Source organism: Xiphophorus couchianus, chromosome 18 (assembly GCF_001444195.1).
Source record: "Xiphophorus couchianus chromosome 18, X_couchianus-1.0, whole genome shotgun sequence".
Lineage (NCBI taxonomy): Eukaryota > Metazoa > Chordata > Actinopteri > Cyprinodontiformes > Poeciliidae > Xiphophorus > Xiphophorus couchianus.
In genome coordinates, this window is record NC_040245.1 from 3,065,828 (window position 1) to 3,088,159 (window position 22,332).

At 37.4% G+C, this 22,332-nt stretch overlaps 1 protein-coding gene and 1 long non-coding RNA gene across 2 annotated transcripts in view; one reads left to right on the forward strand and one right to left on the reverse strand.

Annotated features, from left to right (window-relative positions):
* The first annotated feature begins 1,405 nt into the window (after positions 1 to 1,405).
* Positions 1,406 to 22,332, forward strand: part of gpr4 (G protein-coupled receptor 4) — a 35,688-nt gene continuing 14,761 nt past the window's right edge. Inside the window, exon 1 of the mRNA XM_027999510.1 lies at positions 1,406 to 1,549. The gene's annotated coding sequence lies outside the window, so the exon portion shown is untranslated. The remainder of the gene's footprint in view (positions 1,550 to 22,332) is intronic.
* On the reverse strand, positions 12,199 to 19,588 carry LOC114133549 (uncharacterized). Its single transcript, XR_003593204.1, has 3 exons — positions 19,396 to 19,588; positions 12,520 to 12,684; positions 12,199 to 12,420 (listed from the first exon to the last, which is right to left on the reverse strand). It is a non-coding gene; the product is annotated as an uncharacterized LOC114133549 (long non-coding RNA).

Sequence of the window (22,332 nt, forward strand, 5' to 3'; positions counted from 1 at the left end):
AGAAACCGGCAGATTACTGGGAACTGATGCAAGTCAGATGTTTTAGTAAAATGTGATTTTTTTGTTTTTTGGTGTGGTCGTCCACATTAGTGTGCAGAGGTATCAGAATTACTCTCTCTCTACTGAAGTAGAGATCCTTGTATTAAAAAATATTCTAGTCGAACTCATTTACATTTTGGGCCCCATGAAGATGACGACCGACCTCAAAGGGCCACTTATGGCAAAATGTTTTGATAGAATCCGTCAGCAAACGGCTTCAATATGAATATATTTCTATTTCCAGTAAATACTTCTTCAAGTTGAACATCTTTTCATATTGATGTAATTTTGCAGTATGCAGATAAAAACTGATTCAATTTGAACAAAATGACTTTGGATAATAAAATACTGAAAACGATTTACTGATTATGACTCACAAGTAACTTTCCAGCAAGATATATTGTTTTAAATCAATAATTCTTTAATATTGGTGAAAAAGTAAGAGTTCCAAAGGCGCTGTTACCTAGCAACCCCGGCCAAGCCCAACCCGTTACCTAGCAACCCCGGCCAAGCCCAACCCGTTACCTAGCAACCCCGGCCAAGCCCAACCCGTTACCTAGCAACCGAGTTCTAGATTATTTCACTTATAACAAAACATTTTTACCACGCTGTAAGTAAAATAATAAAATCTAAAAAAAACTTCTCAAGTAAGAGTAGTGATACTTTATAATAAAATTACTAAAGTAAAAGTTTAAAGTATTTGGTAAAACGTCTACTGAAGTACTGAGTAACTGATCAAATTATCAATCATTTAATATTTAGAAATTACATCATCAGCAGGACCAGAATGTAAAGTTAAGTGGAAAATTTGGTATTTTAAGAACCAAAATGACAATAATTCATATAAGTAACAAAAAAAAAATAACAAAATCAGGCAAAATAAAAAGTTTCTTTGAATAAAAAAAACCTTATGAAACTTTAACAGAAACTGCAGGTGTGTGTGTGTGTGTGTGTGTGTGTGTGTGTGTGTGGTGGATTTCTGGTTAAAACATGTTTGTTTTTCAATCAGAGGGGAAAAAATCTAGAAATTTGATTCAAGTAAGAGAGAAAGAGAGAGAGAGAGAGAGGGAGAGAGGGGGGGGGAGAGAGAGAGAAATAGAGAGAGAGAGAGAGAGAGAGGGAGAGAGGGGGGGGGGAGGTGAGAGAGAGAGAGATAAGAGAGAGAGAGAGAGAGAGAGAGGAGAGAGGGGGGGGAGAGAGAGAGAAATAGAGAGAGAGAGAGAGAGAGAGGAGAGGGAGGGGGGGGGGGGGGGGAGAGAGAGAGAAATAGAGAGAGAGAGAGAGAGAGGGAGAGAGGGGGGGAGAGAGAGAGAGAAATAGAGAGAGAGAGAGAGAGAGGGAGAGAGAGAGCGTAAACTCCTCCTCCGTGACTCTGAGCGCAGAGCTGGAGTCTCAGTGCGCCGGTGGATCCGCTGCGCTGCGCTCTGATCACCGACTGCGACTTTACGACATTTTAAATCTGGATACGAGCCGAAATCAGGGACATAAGGAGGATTTAAAGCAGCAAAAAGTGAGTAAAAACATCTATCTATCTATCTATCTATCTATCTATCTATCTATCTATCTATCTATCTATCTATCTATCTATCTATCTATCTATCTATCTATCTATCTATCTATCTATCTATTATTTTTACTCCTTTAACTTGTTAAAACTCAAACTGGCTGCAGTCTTACATTTAGCAGCTTTGCCGTTATCGACTGCAGATAATTAATAATTGATAAGTGATTCCCGCGGTTCGCTGTCGTTTCGGACCGGTTCGGAACCGTTTGGACTCTAACGGTTCCGAACCGGCTGAAGTTGTTTCCAAGTTTTCAGCTCTTTTAGATTCGCGTTTTTGGTCCCGAAGAGGAAATTTAGAATAGTTTGTGCTTTAATGTGGCTTAAAGTAGCTGGATATGTGGAAATAAAAGCTTTAATGTGGATGTGTTTTGTTTTAACCTCAATTTTTACTGAAATGTCCTGTAAACTCGGCTGTAGATTCAATCAGATGATAATTTGATTTAATCTGGTGGATTATTCCAGGTGGTTCACATGTACAAGTTGTCAGGATCTTAAGTTGGTTCTGTAAAAATTATTTCTGATGGATCAGGGAAAATGTGTAATTAATTCAGAGTCAAACATTTCTGGGAACTTTTTTATTCACCTGTTTAAAAAGTAAAATAAAAATGAAAACAGACGTCAGTCAGAAGTTTACATGAAAACTTTGTCATCTCAGGATTTTTATTGGCAGGTTGGAAGTTTTCTTTCTCTGGGGTGAAATGTTGTTTTTTTGTTTTGGTTTAAACTGATAACTGGTTTCAAATTTAAATTACTTGCTTTTCTATCACAGTTAATACAATTAATAAATACTATATTAAATACATAAATATTCCCTTGAAAAAAGCAAAAATATATAGTTTTTAACAGGATTATGTTTGATTATTTTGTCGAGTGCAGTTATATTCATTTAGATTATCTGTATGAAGCATGGTGGTGGCAGTATCATGCTGAGGGTCTGGACGTTGAAACATTCATCCTGCCTGAATTTCACCAGGACTTTACATGTTTTTCTGCAACTTTCAAGAGAAAAAAAATTATAATAATAATAATAATAATTTATAAATAAAAAGAATTATTATTATTATTATTATTATTATTATTATTATTATTATTATTATTATTAGAATCTTTGGATAAAAATACAGAAATAAATTCCCAAATAAATTAAAATGATATATTTTCTGTTCTTTAAAATTCATTGCAGCTGTATTAGTTAATCAAAAGAATCGTTCGGATTTATCATCAAAAGCCCCGAATTCATGTGAGGGTATGTAAACTTCTGATCCGCTCTGTACTAATTTGGTTTCCTTGGTAACGGAGATCCAGTTTCTCCTGGTTGACTTTTGGATTTAAACCGTACCTAACTGACTCTTTGTGTTTAGATTAAGAGCTGAAATAATTTTTTTATATTTTATTGATAACATTTGGACATTATGGATGCAGGCGGCCATTTTGTTCAGCACAAATCTTTGCATAATTAGAAATAATGACTTATAATGAAGCCACTTTTCTGTTTCATCTCGGCTTTTTAAACTTAATTCAACAAAAAGTCGCAGCAGAATCTGAAATATCTTAGCAAGAAAATAATAAAAATAAAATCCGGTGAAGCCAGATTAATGTTTCCAACTCTCCTCCTGTAAACGACACATTATTAATAATTCAAGAAAATAACGGAGCCGTCTGCTGTCAGACTCCTCTTTCTATTTCTAATATCAAACCTCCTATGGAAGATGAGCAGAGCGGCTTCAGCTAAGTGGTTAGCTGTGGCTATCTGTGATTAGCTGTGATTAGCTGTGGTTATCTATGGTTAGCTGTGGCTATTTGTGGTTATCCATGACTAGCTGTGGTTAGCTGTGGCTATCTGTGATTAGCTGTGGTTATCTATGGTTAGCTGTGGCTATTTGTGGTTAGCCATGACTAGCTGTGGTTATCTATGGTTAGCTGTGATTAGCTGTGGCTATCTGTGGTTAGCCATGGTTAGCTGTGGTTAGCTATGGTTAGCTGTGGTTATCTATGGTTAGCTGTGGCTATTTGTGGTTAGCCATGACTAGCTGTGGTTAGCTATGGTTAGCTGTGGTTAGCTGTGGCTATCTGTAGTTAGCTATAGTTAGATAGCTGTGGCTAGCTGTGATTAGCTGTGGTTAGCTGTGGCTAGCTGCAGCTGATGATCTTTAGCTTTACTTACTTTTTGTCTACAAACCGGCAGACCAGGGGTGTCCAAACTTTTTGGCATGGGGGCCAAAAAAAGTTGAAAGAACTCCGAGGGTCACAAAACTTTAATAGCAAAAACTATTTTTATTTTATTTTTACCTGCTAAATAAAAAATAAACCAAACACAAAGTAGCTGGATTTCTGTAGACGACAGATATGTAAATTGTAGATTTAAAATGAAAAAGATTTGCCAGATTCTAAAAAGAAGAACAGTAAAACAGATTGCAAAGTTTTCTTTCTTGTTTTTTTAGCAATTTTTTTAATACCTGGTTGCATGGTGTTGTTGTTGTTTTTTTGTTTCTTAGTACTATTAAAAGAAACTAAATTCCAAACAAAAACTTGGATGAATGCTTTCAGTGAAAACGTGTTTTCAAAGCTCCATCGTCCGGCTGGACTGTGACTGAGGGCCGCTCAGAAATGTTCCGAGGGCCAAAGTGTGGCCCCCGAGCCACACTTTGGACACCCCTTCAACAGGCCTTCCTCCCTGTTTCTAATAACAGGGAGTTTTAGAAAGAAGAGTGCAAAACATTGTTAATATGACACAAAAGTCGAAAAAACACAATGTTTTGGTTGTTGTGTTTTCATTAAATTAGAATCACAATTTTAAAAAAGTTTGATCACACAATAAGTTATTAAAAAACATCATTTTCCTACCACTTCCTGTCTGCTTCCTCTTTTCCGCCTGTCGTTACACATGACTGGTGTGATGCAAAAAAAGTTTCTATCGCAGTTTAGTGCTAAATACACTAATTTTGACACAGCTGAAAAATCCCCTCATCCTAGCGGTAAAACATTAAAATTAGAATGTTTCCATTAAGCAAATTTATCTTCATGATCACAATTTGCCTAATTTTGAGGTGAATGGAAAGTGTAACTCCTACTCCAATGTCTCAACATACAAATACGCAACACAAAATGTGTTGCAGCTGCAGCTGCTATATAATTTCATCCCTTTTTTTCTACTCCTTGTGCTGCCCCCTTGTTTGTGACACTCTGGGAGGAGAGCCATAGCGAAAGGAAATGTCTGCTAACCAAAGACAGGAGGTGGCAGGGTTAGCTGTCCACAGACTAAGATGGACAGGCTGAGATGATCCTGACACTTTCATGGGAAAATAAACTGAATACTGAGCAGAGGAAAGAGTCTCAGGCCTTCCTGATGCAATGAAGGACGATTTGCAGAGGAATGTGACAGAGGATGAGATAGAGGTAGATGATCGGCTGCATAAGGAGCAGCTGAAGGAAGAGGCGTCTTGCTTGCAGGGTGGGTGTCGTCAGCATATCCTGTTTGTGTTATTCCTCTCTGACTAGCTGTCAGTTCATGGCTCGGTTTGGGGGGTTTTCAGGCAGGTGTCATTTCCAGGTAAAATATTGACTCCACAGAACCGCAAAAAAGGTCATATTTTTAACTGGTTCAGCCTCCAGACTGATGATATTCTCACAGATCTGGGTTCGTCTCTTATCTGCTCTCATTTAATCCGTGACTGTCACAGTTTTTCTGTTAACATATTCCAGATTTTTCCCCTTATTCTCTTTCATTTCTGTTCACTTTAGTTTGTTTATATCATTGGCTAACAGCTCAGTAATGCGCTAATAGCAGAGCTAATTATTTGTTCAGCTCTTCAGAATTGTTGCTATTTTAAAAAACATTAATTAAATTAATTTTTCTGGATAAATTCTAAATTATTATTTTACATAGCTGTTTTGTAAACTTTCAGTTCAATAAAGTTTGACATTTCTCCATTTATATTCGCGCTCTTATTTTGACAGTTTATAATTCCGTTTCCTCTCCTCGAGTTTTTTTTAAAGAAACTTTATTGAGCAATGACAAGTAAACATTGCTCAACAAACAAGCTAATGAGGTACACTGATAAAAAATACAACACTAACATGTTGGGGTGTTAAGCAAATACATTTTCTATTTAACGTTTGTAAAAAAAAAAAGATTATCTGAATTTATCTCAATGGTATTGAGCTGTTTTGGTTGGATCTGCTTTTTCTTCATTAATTTGCCATTTAAGAAAAAGATGGCTGCAGAGAAAACAAGAGTGGGTGAGTTTTAAGGGGGAAACTGAGTGACATAAATGAAAGTGGGAGTAAAGGAAAAGGATGATGACAGGACAAGAGGATAAATAGCAGCTACAGAGGAAGGTGGATGTAAAAGAGATAACGCTGAAGGTCTAATTGCCCTCAAGAGGAGTTCGGATAAACAGCACTTAGGAGCCGTGTGGTCAGTAATCACTGTGGTTAGCAGCTGGATTGGAAAAAATGACGCTCAGCAGCTGCTCTGACAGCAGGATAGACGCCCAGTGTGTTACTATACCATTATTTACCATAAAACAACATGAGAACCTTCCTCTGAATGAGCATTCCTTGGATTTTCCTCAACTTCATTTGTAACAAAATGCTTCTCATTATTCAGAGTCATTACACGAGTGGGGCATGCACAGGGAACATAACTGCTTTGTTAACTGCCACAGGCAGTCATCTGGAAACGCATGCATCGTCGATGCTGTGTGGAAATGGCACGTTCACTGCTAAACATCAGATAGCGAGACCGGAGCGTTGAGAAATGCCTCTGTAGGTTTTGAAACAAGTGGAATAATCTCTGTCCATCTAGACCAGAAATAGTCAACGCTGCAGTTGGTGTCCTGTAACTTTTCACTGCAAAAGCACAAATCTTACCAAGTATTTTTGGTCAAGCTACTAGTGCAAATATCTCAGTACACTTGAAATAAGACAAAAGTAACTTTTAGGTAACCTTTTGGCAAGATATAGGAAGTTGTTTTAAGTCAATAATTCATTAATACTGATTAAAAAAATCTAATTCCATTGGCAGACAATTTAAACTTATAACATGGGAAAATGTTTTTTTTATAAATGAACTGTTAAGATGCAGATAGTCCGCGTGGGGCGCAGCTCTGTGCATCGCCTCGTCACCAGCATAAAGCTGCATTCCTGTGGCATGGTATGTAATTTAATAATGTTCAAAAGCTAAAGTTGAACAACTCACCTGAGAAACTTTCCACCTGTACCTCCAGGCTTTCTTTAGTGACTGGGTCTTCAGCCAGTTTCCCATTATTATTTCCAAACACAATCCTTTGCTAAGCTAACTGTAGCGTCACACTTTAAGCTCACCTCACGGTAAAAAAACGGTTGTTAACATGCAATACTTGACGGACCACTAGGGGGCGCCTAGGGACCACCAGTTTGAGAAAGACTGTGGTGCCTGATGATAGTATCCACATAGGCACACCCACAAGAAGGAAACAAACGCACCCAGTAAAATACTTTCATTCTATTGGCTGAGAGGTTGCCAGGCGACGGTAGTTTTCTGTTCCAGGCACTAGCAGAAAATGATTCGCAAGCGGAGATTTGATCCGAGCAGAGACACGTTTTGAGCGTGGATATGTGAAAGAGCGCAGAAGTTTTGAGTAGGAGGATTACAAGTTTTGGGAAGAAAGACATGAAGTCCTGCTTTCAGATTGAAAATGAGAGCTCTCAAATTATGGCAGAAAAATCCCCCATCGAAAGCCCAACTGATTTCAATTACTGACTGATTAACAGGTGTTTGGTGAACTGAAATCTTCTGAATCGGATGAATTAAAGCAGCGAAACAAATAAAACAGCCAGAGCATCGAGCCTTAAGGACCAGCGTTTGGAAACAGTGGTCTACACCACGGGCATTTAACTCCAGTCCTCGGAGTCCTGCAGCTTTTAGAGTTACCTGCGCTGCAGCACACCTGAGTCACATAATCAGGTCGTTAGCAGGAATATGACTGCAAACTGAGGAGGTTTGCAGCCAAGTTTCTGAACTTTTTACCCTTTCCTAACCATGACTCAGGGAAAGACGGACGATCAACTCCAGCCTTTGAGTGTTGGTGTCCCTCAAGGAGACACTGACAGACCTGAATAAAATGGCTGAATTTCCTCCTCATCATAGTCCTGCTAACGACGTCATCCTTTGAAGCAGAGACTCCTCTAAACGGATCGGACATTTGGCAGACCAATCTGATTTGGTGAGTCTTTTTGCAGATTGGTAAAGATTTGGGGGACTTTTTCTGGTTAGTCGTTTGTGGCTTGATCTTAAACTGTCTGGTGTGTTTCTGAGTTTTTCCATGGATTTTGTACTTAGAAACTTCTGCTTGGGAAATTGCTAGTTGATCTAGTCGCTCTCCTGCCCATCAGGCTTCAGTATTAATAGTCTGAAAACGGTTTCCTGTGTTTGTACATTTAATGTTTGAACTATGAAAATAAGCAGCTATAAGGGTTGTCTCAAATATTTGTGGACTTCAGCTATTAGCTCTGCCGTATTGTGCAAAAATCTTAACTTTTGCTTCTTGTCTCAAGCAGAAGATAATTCCTTAACGTTCTAGGTTCTCCTGAACTCAGTGTAAGGGGAAGTATCATGACCACATATCAGATGAATCTATTTTAAACGACATTTGGATTTTAGCACCAACGAGACGAACACCCAAAGAGTAATTAGACGAGCGAATCTCTGGTCCTCAGTTAAGCCTTACTGGATGTTTCCTGAATCTTCTCTGTACTAGAAAAAACCAAAACAAGCCAGACACTCCTTCTTTTGTCCTTCACAAACCCGCTGTCCTCATTTCTAACCGTGCATCCAACAATGCTCTGTAAGGGTCAACTGGCATGTGAGGACTTTAGGTGCAAGAAAAGCAAACAATGTCCAACAAAAGCTATAGATGGATGGGTAGGTAGAGCTTTGCACTCTGATTGTAGCATCAGATTTCAGGAGCTCCAACGAAGCAAAAAAAAAAAAGCTCAAGAAGAAGAAAGTAAACTTCAGTTTGTGTCTCAGAAAACTTGGACTGTAACTGTGAGACGTAACTGCGAAGTGAGAGACATCACCCTCCGTGATCACAGCTCGTCTAATCGGGTAATTGCTGTAAAGGCGACAAGTGTCAGCTCTGCTAGCTAGCTAGAGGGATGACTCACACTAATACACACACACGCCAACACACACACACGCGCGGGCGAGTGGGAGACAGCCAATCAGGTTGCAGGAATATGGTTAATTAGGAGTCCCTGAGCGGGGTGTTGATTTTGTTCCAGTCCGTTTCTTTTTTTATTTTGTGGCCGAGTGTCTTTTTTTCTCGCTCTCAGTCAATAGCGGATTTGCATCAGGAACATCGTCTCCTGCCAGCAAACGCTTTGTTCACTGCAAAAACACCAAATCCCACCAAGTGTTTCTGGTCTATTTCGAGGGCAAATATCTGATTCCACGTGAAATAAGACAAAACAAACTTTTCAGCAACATCTCAGAGTTACTTAGAGTAAATAATTCCTTAAAATTGATGAAAATGTTGCAGCTCCACTGGCAGATAAACCAGACAATTTCCCATGTTTTTAGTAAAATAGATCAAGTATTTTTCATCAATGCCAAGGAATTATTTGCTAAAAACAAGCTCCTATATCTTTATCGTTTTATATCGTTTTGTCTTATTTTAAGTGGAATAAGACATTTACACTAGAAACTAGACAAAAATCCTTGTTGAGATTGTGTGGTTTTGCAGTGTTGGTTGTCATGGTGATCCTGCAGCTCCAGGGGAAGCAGCTTTCTAAGAATTGAGCTGTTCAGGTTTTTCTGTCTTGTATTCAATTATTACTATTATTATTATTTTCTTTTGTTGCTGGGAGGTTTAAGATGTCAGTGACCTCACATCTGGGAAATCATCCCATCCCATCTCTTTATTGAATTACGCTGCTGGAATAGCATCAGACGGTTCAGCTCTCATTACAAACCGAATGATGGATTGCTTGGCGACTTGCCTACTTTAGGAAGCTTATTTATTATCGATTGCCATTGAAAGCTTTCATGACCAAACATCAAATCAAAGTTGCTAATTTGCTTTGCTTCATTCTCACCCAGATTTAAAGAACAGTTCTTATATATGCAACCTTTCTATGTTCGTCTCAGCTCCATGAAATCAGATTGTTTCTGATTTCATGACAGAAACAATCAGGTTCACTGTATTACTGGTTTCTGGTTGCCAATTTAAAAGTTACTTGTAAGTTTTTTTAGTCATTTAATTTCCCTTTGGGATCAATAAAGTACTTAAAATTTTTATTTTGTCTTATTTTAAGATAATATATCTGCACTAGAAACTAGACCAAAAATACGTGGTAAGATTTTGTGTTTTTGCAGTGTACAGTAATAAATTAATCACATTTATTAAAATTTATTGATACTTTCTTTGAACAAGCAGAAAAAACAGTAAAAGTAAAAAGTTTGGGGGGTTTTCAAACATCATTAGTTGGAATTTATGATCATTTATTGTGATAAATCGCGATAACTGATAAACGGTACGATAAATGCCTGCTACCGGTAAGGAAATAAGGTTGTTATAGCGAGAAGAGCTTGGCCGCTCAGTTTTCTGTATAAATAAGACTTCAAATGCAATTCTAAAATTTACTGTAAGCCATTGTGGAGAGGCTAAATCAGGAGAAATGTGATCCGTCTGTGTGGAAACAGTCAATACTGTCGCTGCCTGCTGCTGGTGCCAGATGATCACAAGGCAAAGGGGCCACAGAAAACTAATCTGGAAGAAATTTATTTATTTATAGATAACAGGCTGACTTAGAGGCTCAGAAATAAAACTATTCCCTGTAAAAAAAAAAAAAATACTAAAAGGTTTCCCTATAATGGTTTTCCTATCCTTAACTGGTGATAAAATACAGAAGAAGCTTAAATCTGCACGCAGAATTTAAAATGCATAAATACAAGAGCTGGAACGATTAATCGTGATGAATCGATTATTGAAATAATCATCAACTAATTTAGTAATCGATTAATCGTTAACTGGAGTTTACAGACTCAAAAAAGCTACTTATTTAAAATATACATATATATTTACAGCAGCAATTAAGCCAAAACTATACAAAATATATATATTTAGCATTTAAGATAAAAACTCATTTGTTAATATTTTTATAGCCAAATTTCCTCAAGTGGCAGTTTTAGCTTCACCCAAAATCAAACTCACTTAAGGAATGAATATCAATGCATTTTAGGCAATAAAATGTTTAATTTCTTATTTAAAAAAGGAATTAAATTATTTGTTTATTTGCAGATTTTAATGTTCTTCTAACATAAAGAAAACTGGCTAAAAGAAAAATCTGTGCCCATATTTTCATCTGATTGATTAATCTCTAAAATAATATATGAAATACGAAGATATTTGCAGTAGAAACTAGACCAGAAATACTTAGTAATATTTTGTGTTTTTCCATAGTTTTGTCTTTTTTTTCCTCACCTGCATGTACGCCACCCACACAGCCATGTCGGCAGGCCCAGTTTGTTTTTCATTCAGTGGGTAGAAAATCCAGACATTTTACTCAAGTATGAGTATAAAGTACAGCACAGTAAAAATGTTTTGTTTTGTTTTTTCAAATAAAGTTACTCAAATAAATGTAACTAGTTACTATCCAAGACTGGGGAAAGCAGAGGCACAGCTGAACTTAAAGGACATCAGCGGTTGTTGTGCGTATTTTTATGTTTAAAGCAAAAAGAAGAGCATTGAGGTCAAAAGCTGGAATCACTGCAAAACCCTGTTTCCATCAGTGTAAACGGAGGAGGGAAAAAACCCCGCTGCAAAATAACAGAAGCAAGAACAGGTCAAATACCTTCTGGAGAAAAATGCTATTACATAAAACTAAAATTTGAAACATTTAAATACACCAACAGCTTCACAAGATGGCCAAACATGCAAAAATAAACGACTTTAATTTGTTCAATCAGTGGAATTAGGAGTCAAACAGCCAATGAAAAATAAACAATAAACTGAAATAATAAGTTGACGACATTGGTGAAACGTAAAAATAAACAGCAACAAGCGTTCTTTCAAGTGTTTCAGAAAGTGCAGTTAGGAATTATAAATGTAAAGAAAATAAAAAGCTTGACGAACTAGAATTTTTTTAATATTCTGATTATTATCAGATCGGTGCGTCTCTCGTCATACAGAATGAACTTCAGGAAGTAAAGATGAACTCCTTTAGATTCTTTAACTTCTCTTTCACTGCAAAAACACAAAATCTTAATTTTTGGTCTAGTTTCTACTGCAAATATACATTGAAATAAGATGAAGCTAACTTCCAAGTTAACTTCCAAGTTAGCTTCGTTAGCTTAGTAACTTTTTAGAAAGATGAAGAAGCTTGTTTTAGTAAATAATTCCTTAATATTGATGAAAAATGCATTATACTTTATAACATGGGAAATATGTCTCGTTATAAGTAAAAATATGGAACTAGAACGAGGTTGCTAGGCAACGGGCTGGGCATGGCTGGGGTTGCTAGGTAACGGTGGAACATTCTACCAGTGGAACTAGAACTTTTTCATCAATAGTAAGGAATTATTTACTTAAAACAAGCTCCTATATCTTGCTAAAATTTACTCATAAGTTAGTTTTGTCTTATTTCAAGTGTACTAGGAAGTTAATTTGACCAAAAATACTTGGTAGGGTTTTGTGTTTTTGCAGTGAAAACTGGACACAGTTGGGTATTTCCGGCAGGACAAAGCTCCCAAGCAGAACTGGTTTTACTGGTTAAAGCCGCTTTTCTTAAAGCTGCTGAAGGTCATGACCTCATCCTCATGGAAAATTGGTGGCCTTAAACCCAGAAAAAAAAAGAAGTTAAAATTAACTTCATGAATTCTGGGTAGAGCATTAAACGAAAATTAATTTCTCTTCTGATGCATCGTCACTTACTGACAGCGACCCGGGCTTCTTGTGAAAGTGCCACGGGTCGAGTTGGATGTAAACATGGAAAGTGGCGTGAATAAACATTGGGGCTGCAGGTTTTATTGGAGCTTTGCACGGCGCCGCATGTTGACAAAATGACAAACCTGATGGCCAGCTGCCCAGAACCGGAATCTAAACAAAACAAATGGAAAAGGCGCAGATGAGAGGCAGCGGTGTCAAAACTACTCACAGTCTCTACAGATACCTGTATGAAAAGATATTCTAGTAAAAGTAAAAGTACAGGTTGGACTGTTTTACTCAGAGTAAAGCACAAAAAGCAAAAAGTAATTTTCACCTTCAAGAATACAAAATGACTTTTGATATGTCTAAAATACTAAAAAGGTTTTGATGACAGCATGGTCTGTGTTGACATAGAAATTAAAAATACTGATGCGGTCTAGTTTTTCTTCAAACCAATTCTCAATCAGAATCATCTAGAATCGCACAAAACGCAGAGCATTCCTTATGAATCGTTTTTTGAGCCAATAACATTCATTGCCAAAACACAAAACCTGAATTCAAACTATTTTGGTCTAGTTTCTAGTGTAAATATCTTAGTACATTTGAAATAAGACAAAACTAACTTGCAAGCAACTTTTCAGCAAGAAATGGAAGCTTGATTTATGTCAACAGTTCCTTAATATTGATGCAAAATTATTTGTTCCAGTGGCAGATTATTTCACTTATAACAAGACATTTTCCCATATAATCAATATGAATGAATTATTCACTTAAAACAATCTCCTATTTTGCTAAAAAGTTATTTGTTTTGTATACTCATCTTATTATTAATGAAAAAGTTTTAGTTCCACTGGTAGAATATTCCACTGCGCCGTTACCTAGCAACCCCAGCCAAGCCCAGCCCGTCACCTGGCAACCAAATTCTAATTCCACTGGCTGATTATTTCACTTTTAACATGGGAAAAGTGTCTTGTTACAAGTGGTACTAGCACTTTTTCATTGATATCAAGGGATCGATTTCTCCAAACAAGCCACTACATCTTGCTGAAAAGTTACTTTAAAGTTAGTTTTGTCTTATTTTTATATGTATTTGCACTAGAAACTAGACCAGAAATACCTGGTAAGATTTTGTGTTTTTGCAGTGATGTGAACAAAGTTGTTTCCTTTGCAATATTTTGCCAAATGCACTCGTTTTTTTAAGAAAAAAAAAGCCACAAACCCTTCACATCATAACAAATAAACTTTTTATTGAAAAACTGGAGTTTTTTCAAAATCAATTAAGCAAATTATTTTTGTAATTATAATTTATGCAATTTTAAGGTAAATGGAAACACAGCTGTTGAAACAAACTAATCCAGATCAAGTTTAACGTTATTACAATACTAACGTTGAATTTTATGTAAATCTACATCAGTTTGCTTGTTTGATATTTTGCTCTGTTATAACTGATGCTTGTTTACTCCATTTTTCTTTTTCTTTCCCTACTTTACTGCTGATTTCTATCGTCACATATCGATACGAGAGGGTTTTGAATTTAGGCCAATAATTTGCATCTCACACAGGATGAAGATTAAAGGGGAAAGAGTTTAGATTTTCTCACACGTCACTTCACACCGTAAACCAGAAGAGATCCGACCAATCAGAGAGAGCGAGAAACGACAGGAAGTGGCGACGGAAGCAGCTACATCCTGGCAGCATGCTGCACTGATAAAAATATCCTGCCTTATATACTTTGAAAAAAAGTAAGGCAACTATTTGCATAATTTATTTATACTTATTACGCAAGACTGGTATTTGGTAAAGTACTTATTTATTTCTTTATGTATAAAAGAAAATTATAATTTTGTAAAGCAGATGAAGCAAAACTGAACTTTGTTTAAATTATTCAACTTTTTTAATGAAAACTGACTGAAACAATAACAAAAACATTAATAATAATATCTGTTCAATACAGCACATTTTATTTATTATTTCTTTACATTAAAGAAAAAATGGAAACCACCAAGCTTCTTTCTAAAAATCACAATATCGTCTGCAAACATCATCATTTGGTTTATTGCTAAAATGTTTCACTGAACAAAAATTATGCTTTTAGTTAACTATAATAACCTTTTACTCAAACCATGAGAGACAAATGTTTCTTTTCATTCGGTGTATGTAAACCTCTAGCTTTAACTGTATTTGTTACTTGACATTTCATCAGATATTAGCGCCTGCGCTCTGCTGGCTGTGTGTGAGTCCGGCTGTGTTTGTTAGCGGCCTGAGACTCGCCGCTGCTGCAGCTTGTCCTCAAAACGGCTGGAGATTTTTCTGCAGCCCATCATTAAAGCTGCTGACAGCGTGGTCATTTGTCTGGGGTTCAGTGCCCGGTTGAGGACTCTGTGTGCAAATGACTGTGTTCCTCCAACGCTGCTGCATTGATGCAGTGCACAAGCAGAAGAAAAGGGGAGGAGGAAGGATGGATTGAACCTGTTAAAGCAGGTGTGTAAATTATAACTGGTTTTCTGCAGCAGCAGAAAGCCAATCAGGCTTATGTGCAGCAACATGCTAATCTGCATAGCGGCGCGCACACGCCTCCAAATCCCCTGGTTGTAGAGCAACAAGCTCCGCTGATCTGGTCAGAGTCAGAAGTAGCCAGTAAACCTCAGAATCGTGGAAAACATTCCAGGTGGCATTTTTATTGAAGTCATTAATTTTCCCTGCAGGTCGTCGAGCCGACCAGGGTCTGAATCAAAGACCGCAGCAGTCAACCAAGCATGAAATGAGTAACCACCATTAGCTGCTGTTAACCTTCACTTGTAGCTGGAATGCCTCTTTTCTCCTTTCAAACACACTTTTCACTTCTGTTCAGCGTAATGAGTGACCCCTCTTAAATCCAGTTTATGGGATTTTGTTTTGTTGTCATAGAGCTTACAGGGAAGTATTTCAAAATCCTCTGTATGCATACACACACACACACACACACACACACACCCACACACACACACACACACCCAACCCCACACACACGCACACATCCACACACAGATGTTAAGATGGTCATAATAGAGACTGTAACATTTAAAACAGGAACTATGTGGACATAAGTTGGAGTACACTGCAAAAAACACAATTTTACCAAGTATTTTAGGCCTCGTTTCTATTTTAATATACTTGAAAGAAACTTTTCAGCAACATATAAGAGATTATTTTAGGTAAAAAATTTCCTTAATGTTGATGAAAAGGTTCAAGTGCAGATTACTTAATTTTTCCTATGTTATAAGTGAAATAATCTGCCAGTGGAACTAGAATTTTGTTGCTAGGTTACGGGTTGGGTTTAGCTGGGGTTGCTAGGTAACGATGCAGCGAAACATTCTACCAGTGGAACTAGAACTTTTTCATCACTGCTAAGGAATTATTTACTTAAAAAAGCTCTTACATGTTGCTGAAACATTACTTGTAAGTTAGTTTTGTCTTATTTTAAGACAGTAGAAACTAGATATTTGCAGTACAAACTAGACTAAAAATACTTTTGTGTTTTTGCAGTGTATAAATAGATGACCGATGAGGCAAACTGAGCCGCGAGAACAAATAGAGAAAAATCTAATTTACTGTGTAAATGTCCTGGTACGTTAGGCTTGTATTGCAGTTCTAATGAACAAATATTCACATTGCTAACAGAAACGCAACCCAAACTGGTTTAATCTTTTCTATTTTAAAATATTTCAACAAACGTGTAATCTCCAAAGAAATCCAAACATCTAAATATTCTGCATGTCTTTACTGAACAATGCGGTGAGCAAACCTTTGAAAAGGTCGATCAGGAATCCGTCTAATCCCAGAAAGGAAGGAAGGAAAAGATTCCCAGAGAATGCGACGCTAATTATTTCACAAACCAGTCCAGACTACACAAAGGATCAAAGCCTCTGCTGACCTTTTAACCTTCAATAAATTTTCATCTTGGATTTTTGTTGCTGTTTTTTCAGCGTAGTGACCGTAAATAGGCACGCTCTAGAAATAAATAACCTTTTTTTGGACCAATGTGGTGCCCAATGAGGAAACAGGAAGTGAGGTGCATGAACATGCAGTGCTGCGCTCCGAGTTGTTGTGATAAGAAGAAGTCTGCAGTGAGTTATGCTGTTGCATTTTGTCTCTAAATCCTTAAATATTTCTGAGTGATTCATGTAACACAGCAGGGAAGCTGGATTATTGCTTTATTCTATGAATCAGATGTTGGGGAATGTGAAGAAACTTCGAGGTTTGAGCAGAAATTTTGGCTTTTTTTAAAAATCTAAAAGTTAAATTACCTAATTGGCAAACTGGACATTAACTTTTCTTTTGATTCAGGTGTTTTGGAGTGAAGAAACAATCAAAGTCGCAGAAAAGTGTTTGAGAACTGGAATTAGAGAGCAGTGGTTCAGATTCTCAGTCATCCAGGATGTCATGCTAATGTCTGACAGGAGAAGTGGAAAGTGTTTCTAAGCTAACGCCGGGAAAAACATTTTCAAAAATATACCAAGAGCTGCAGAGTAACTAGTTACATTTACTTGAGTAACTTTTTTTGAAAAAAAAAACAACTTTTGGGGGTATTTTTGCTGCGTTGTACTATATTACCAAATTTCCCACTTAACTTTACATCAGCACACGAACCAAAATCTAATTTTTAAATATTAAATGATTGATAATTTGATCAGTTACTCAGTACTTGAGTCGACTGTTTGCTAAATACATTTTTACTCTTACTTGAGTAAATATATGTTATATATATAGTAGTGCTACTTTTACTTGAGTACAGTTTTTCTACTCCCCTCTAATTAAGAGTCAGATAATCTGTGATAATCGCTAAGCCCCGCCTCCTGGCTCTGATTGGTGGTTTTTGGGGCATTTCTTCAGCCCAGGAAGGAAGTGGAGCAGATCAACCTCTTCACAGATTATCTGCCTCATAACAAACTGTCGATTTAACAAATATATTTTTCACATTATCTCAGTTAGAAACAAAAGTCTCCATCTGGTGGGCCACACAGAATCCGTCAAGGTACTGCAAATGGCCCCCGCGCCGCACTTTGGGCACCCCTGACCCAACAGAAAAACAATACAGAAATACTTCAAGTTTGAGTTATGATAAAATCAATGCATATTTAAGCAAAGAGGTTGGAATCTTGAGGTAAGAAAATAAAATCTAGCGCTACCCTTAGCTGCTATTTTCCGCGTGATGAAGAGCCTTCCTCATCATCAGCTGTGGCGTTCCTCCAGCTTCACTCGACGGCAACATTTTTAAAAATGGAGGTGGAAAACATGAGCCTGCATGGCAATAAGTGGAAAGCTACTCCAACGAGCTAACGGCTCGGCTCTCTCAGGTGTTCACGATCAGACGGCGACTCGGCGACTACAAGTCGCTCTTCGCTCTGCAGCAACAACTGGAGATAAATTACAACTAAAACATTTAGGCAGCTACTAAATGTCCCGCTCGTTCTCTTCTCTAGAGCTACAGAGATGATTATTTATTTAACGGCAGCTTTTAGCATTGCTGAAAAATAAAAATATCAAGTGGATTCGCTGGACAGGATGTTTAGTGGAACGAATCGAAAGTTTATTCATCGACAAAACAAAAGTCACAAGGATACGGAAGGGGATCAGTGCCACTGAAAAAAAATATATACTTTTTTCTCAGAATTTCAACTTAAATCTAAAAATTCTGATTTTAATTTTTCGAAATTCCAATTCTGTGTTAACCTATGTGGAGTTTTTCATTCAGTGAGTGGAGAATCCAGAAATTTTACTCAAGAGTAGAAATACTTCAGATCTTATTCTCTAAAAGGTGTATTTTTGGAGCGCGCTCTCAAAAGTGTATTTGAAATAATTAAGTTCAATGGCGTGTTCGTATCTTAAGTCTGACGTCATGACGAAGCTTCACCAGGGACAGATCCTGAACCAACCAGATGCTCAGCAGAACTGAGACCTCAGGCTGCGTTCACACCGCAGCCCAAAGTGACCCAATTCCCATGTTTTGACGTAATGCGACCCGCATCAGATCTTTTCATTTCACAGGTCGGATTCTTTTTGAATGCGACCCATATCCGATACGTATCCGATTCTAATGTGACCCAACGTCCAGATCGCATTCATCCGTCACTGATACTCGGCATTGTCACTATTCTGTATCCTGATACGAGCAAGAAAACAACAACCGTGACGGATAATAATGAGGATTAAGTTTTTACTATGCTGCTCCGGTTGGACAACAACTTGAAATATGTAAGCTAAGCTCCACTGTTAGCCTCCATGTTTACTTCCGCAAACACTGAGCACTTCTTCTTCTTTATGGCGGTTGGCAGAACACTGAGAACGGTGATGCTATCGCGCCCTCTATTGCACATGCGGGACACTTTCAGTTTCCTGACTAATTACTTTCAAGTAAAGGGCCAAACAAAACCTGATAAAAGAGAGATATCATTTATTAGTTTCCTCCTTTATTTGAAGTAAACTAAATGATTTGAGTAAGACTGATTTAAATTTGTCATTTTAAACACCGTTAATAACTTCAGTTTAAAAACAACTTACAAAATGGAGCTGGATGAACTTAATGAATTGAGTTAGAAGATCGTAATATATTAAGTTGGTTCAACTAGTTTCTTTTTGCAGTGCATGAATAAAACCAGCGCCGTTCTCGCTTAAAAATAGCACAAACTGACTGAGACGTTCAGCTCACACTGCAGACCACATAATGGGTTGGAGACTCGATCTGCAGACTGCAGGCTGAATCCGCCGCGCCGCCACGTTTCCTGACGCGGATTCAACAAAAACTGATTAGCTTGCAGCAGACTGCTAGTTTCTAATAATACAGTCTGGCTTGTCCAGATATACCCTCTCATCTTTGCTGTAATCCCATCTGCTGTGACTCACCTGGAGGACGGACTCGGCCGCTCGGTGATGGATCGCTGTAATAACAGTGACCCTGCAGGAGGCGGCGATCCGTCAGCGTTTCCTCCGGCGCAGGATGTGAGGAAGGCGGTGAGAGATCACCGACCTGCAGACACACGGAGCAGAAAGAAACGCTCCGATAAATATCAGTTCTCTAAATCACAACTTAAACTCACAGTCAGCGGGGTGAGAGAAAAAAAAGTGAAAGTAAAGACTTGCTTTTATAAATAAAGTATTGAAAGTGAAAATACTTTCTGAATTTTTGAAACAAATGTACATTTAGGAGTATTTTTAGAGTCATTTTATTACGAAGTCTCTCTACTTTTACCTCTTTAAAATTTCTGGATTTTCTACCCACCAAATGAAAAACAAACAAGTTTTAACCAAACAAATTTACCAGACACACAGACACACACCTGCAGTTTCTGTTAAAGTTTCATAAGTTCTTTTATTGACAGAAACTGATTTGGAAAATTTGTATTTTTATTATCATTATTACTCTAAGTATGTTTATCTTTTTATTGGACGGGTTTGATTCGTTAGAAGAACTGAAATTTTTAAACTGAATGTTTAAAAATAGTAGTGAATTCAGACTTTTTCTTACGTAAACCAGCTATAAATGACGCTGTATGTGTCTGTCATGTGGACTTGTTGTGTTTTTACAGTGTATGACACAGAGTTAACGCTGCGGTTCAGTTTTTACTGGAAAACAGTTGTTTCCTGATTTCAAATTGCTGCTTCCCGCCTCCTCTCTGTGTGCAGAGGCTCTAAAAACTACATCATGATAATTACGAAAAGTTACTTGTAAGTTTAGTTTTTTCTTATGTCAGGTATACCGAGATATTTGCACTCGAAACCAAACAAACATTCTTGGTAGGATTTTGTGTTTTTGCAGTGTGGAAGTGAAAATCTGACCACAGCAACTTATTTCACTTCTCTGCTGTTTCTCAAATGTGGTTTGAGTCAAACTGCCAACATGGCTTCCTTTCAACTACAGGTTGTTTTTTTTTTTCTTTGAAAAAATACAGATTAGTAGTTTCTCTATTCTTAAGACTAAAGAGATATAAAATAATATGGAAGTTTGTCATTTTATGTTTCTTTCTCTTGGATTACTTTTCTGGACAGTTTACAAGATAATTCCCTTTATCTGAGCCGAAACGTGTCCAGATGGTCGGTCTCTCTCTCTCTCTCCTTCTTTCTCTCTTTCTCTCTCTCTTCTGATTCGCAAATTAGATTTAAACAAATATGAAAACAAAGCAAAGCTATCATTTACCATTAAGAGGGTTGCGTTTAGTAGTGCATAAAGTTATTTTTCTTTTTTTTTGAGTAGCAGTGCACATGGGAATTACAGTGAGGTGTTTGGAGTCCCTCACGCCCTGCAGCAAGCAGCCATATTCAGCCATCTGGCGGCTGCAGAGCGTGAACCAGCAGAACTCTGCATTATGTTAATGCATCCATGGTTTTGGATTATTCGGCTGCTTTCTCAGCCATATTCTTTTACTCTGATGGGATTGCAGAACTCTTAGAATAATCACAAGTAACTTTAAAGAAAACAACTGAAGTGTTGTGGGAAAAAACGCTTCAGCGCCTTTGGAGCACAAACTCGTACACGCTTATTTTCTTCACGTTTTGATGTTCTCTCATAGATTTAAAAGCTCATTTAAAAGCTAATTTGAGACATTCACTGCAGTTGTTGAATTGTTGAAATCTATTGGCTTTGTACAAACAGAACTCATATTTCCTTGTTGGTTGATGTCAGGAGCAGATTTTATCTAAAGCAAACTCTGCCTGCCTTTCCTTGTTTTGTTTTCTTCCTCCGTTTTGGTTCAGGGTTGTCTGTTTCCACTCTCTTTATCTTAAAGTTTCTCTTTGAGGCGTTTCAGCTGATAAACAGCCCAAACAATAAAAATAAAAATCTGGATTTAAGTCTAATTCTGGTGAATTTTTCTGTTTGACATTTTTTGCTTTAAATGCTTCATGGAAAATGTGAACTTTGCATGACGGAGTTGTCTGAAAAAGTCTAGATGTTTTTGGTCAGTTCTGGCTTATTGGGATGAAAACTAACATTAATGCTTAAAATGTCAGAAATACTGAAGCTTTTTCAGGAAGGTTTTGAGTTTACAGATTTACAAATGATTGAAATAAATGTCGTCGCTTCCCATTTTCAAATTTCCCCACTAATGCACAACGTTTGGATTCCTAAGGATGGTTTTTGTTTTGACTTTTAAGCAATGCAGTGACCAGAGTCGGGGAGTTACATTTACCTGAGTAACTGTTTTGATAAATTTTACTTTTAGGAGTATTTTTACTGCGCTGTACTTTGAGTAATTTTATTATAAAGTATTTCTACTCTTGGACGATTACTTTTTATTTTTAGTTGAGTACAAATATGTTGTTGAAGTAGTGCTGCTCTTACTTGAGTACAATTTTCGGGTCCTCTGGCCACATCCGGCGTTGACACAACACCAGGAAAAGTTCAGTATTTTCAAACCGAACTTCACCAGCGTAGGTGGGTGGAGAATCCAAAAATCTGCTGGGATTTGTCTCCATTTGTTGGATTATTGTACCTGAACACTTTTTCTTCCATTTGGGTTCCTGCTGCTTCTAGATTCTGTTTTTAGCAATAAATTACTATTCTTTGGTGTCTGGAAAACAAGTTGTTTCAAAAACCCTCTGAATGTAACGTCATAAATCACCATTCACTGCCTGTTACCTAGCAACCCCCAGCATAGCCCAGTCTGTTACCTAGCAACCCAGCAGGTTTTTTCGGTTGGTTTTATACACTGCTGGTAAAGACCAGTGTTTTAGTGTTGACTTAACATCCAGAAACCACTTGCTGCATTCTTGTTGGTTGTGCAGGAGGCTCCACTTCTGCTTTTCAAAGATGTATGGTTGTATAATTGCTCATCTGTTTGCAGC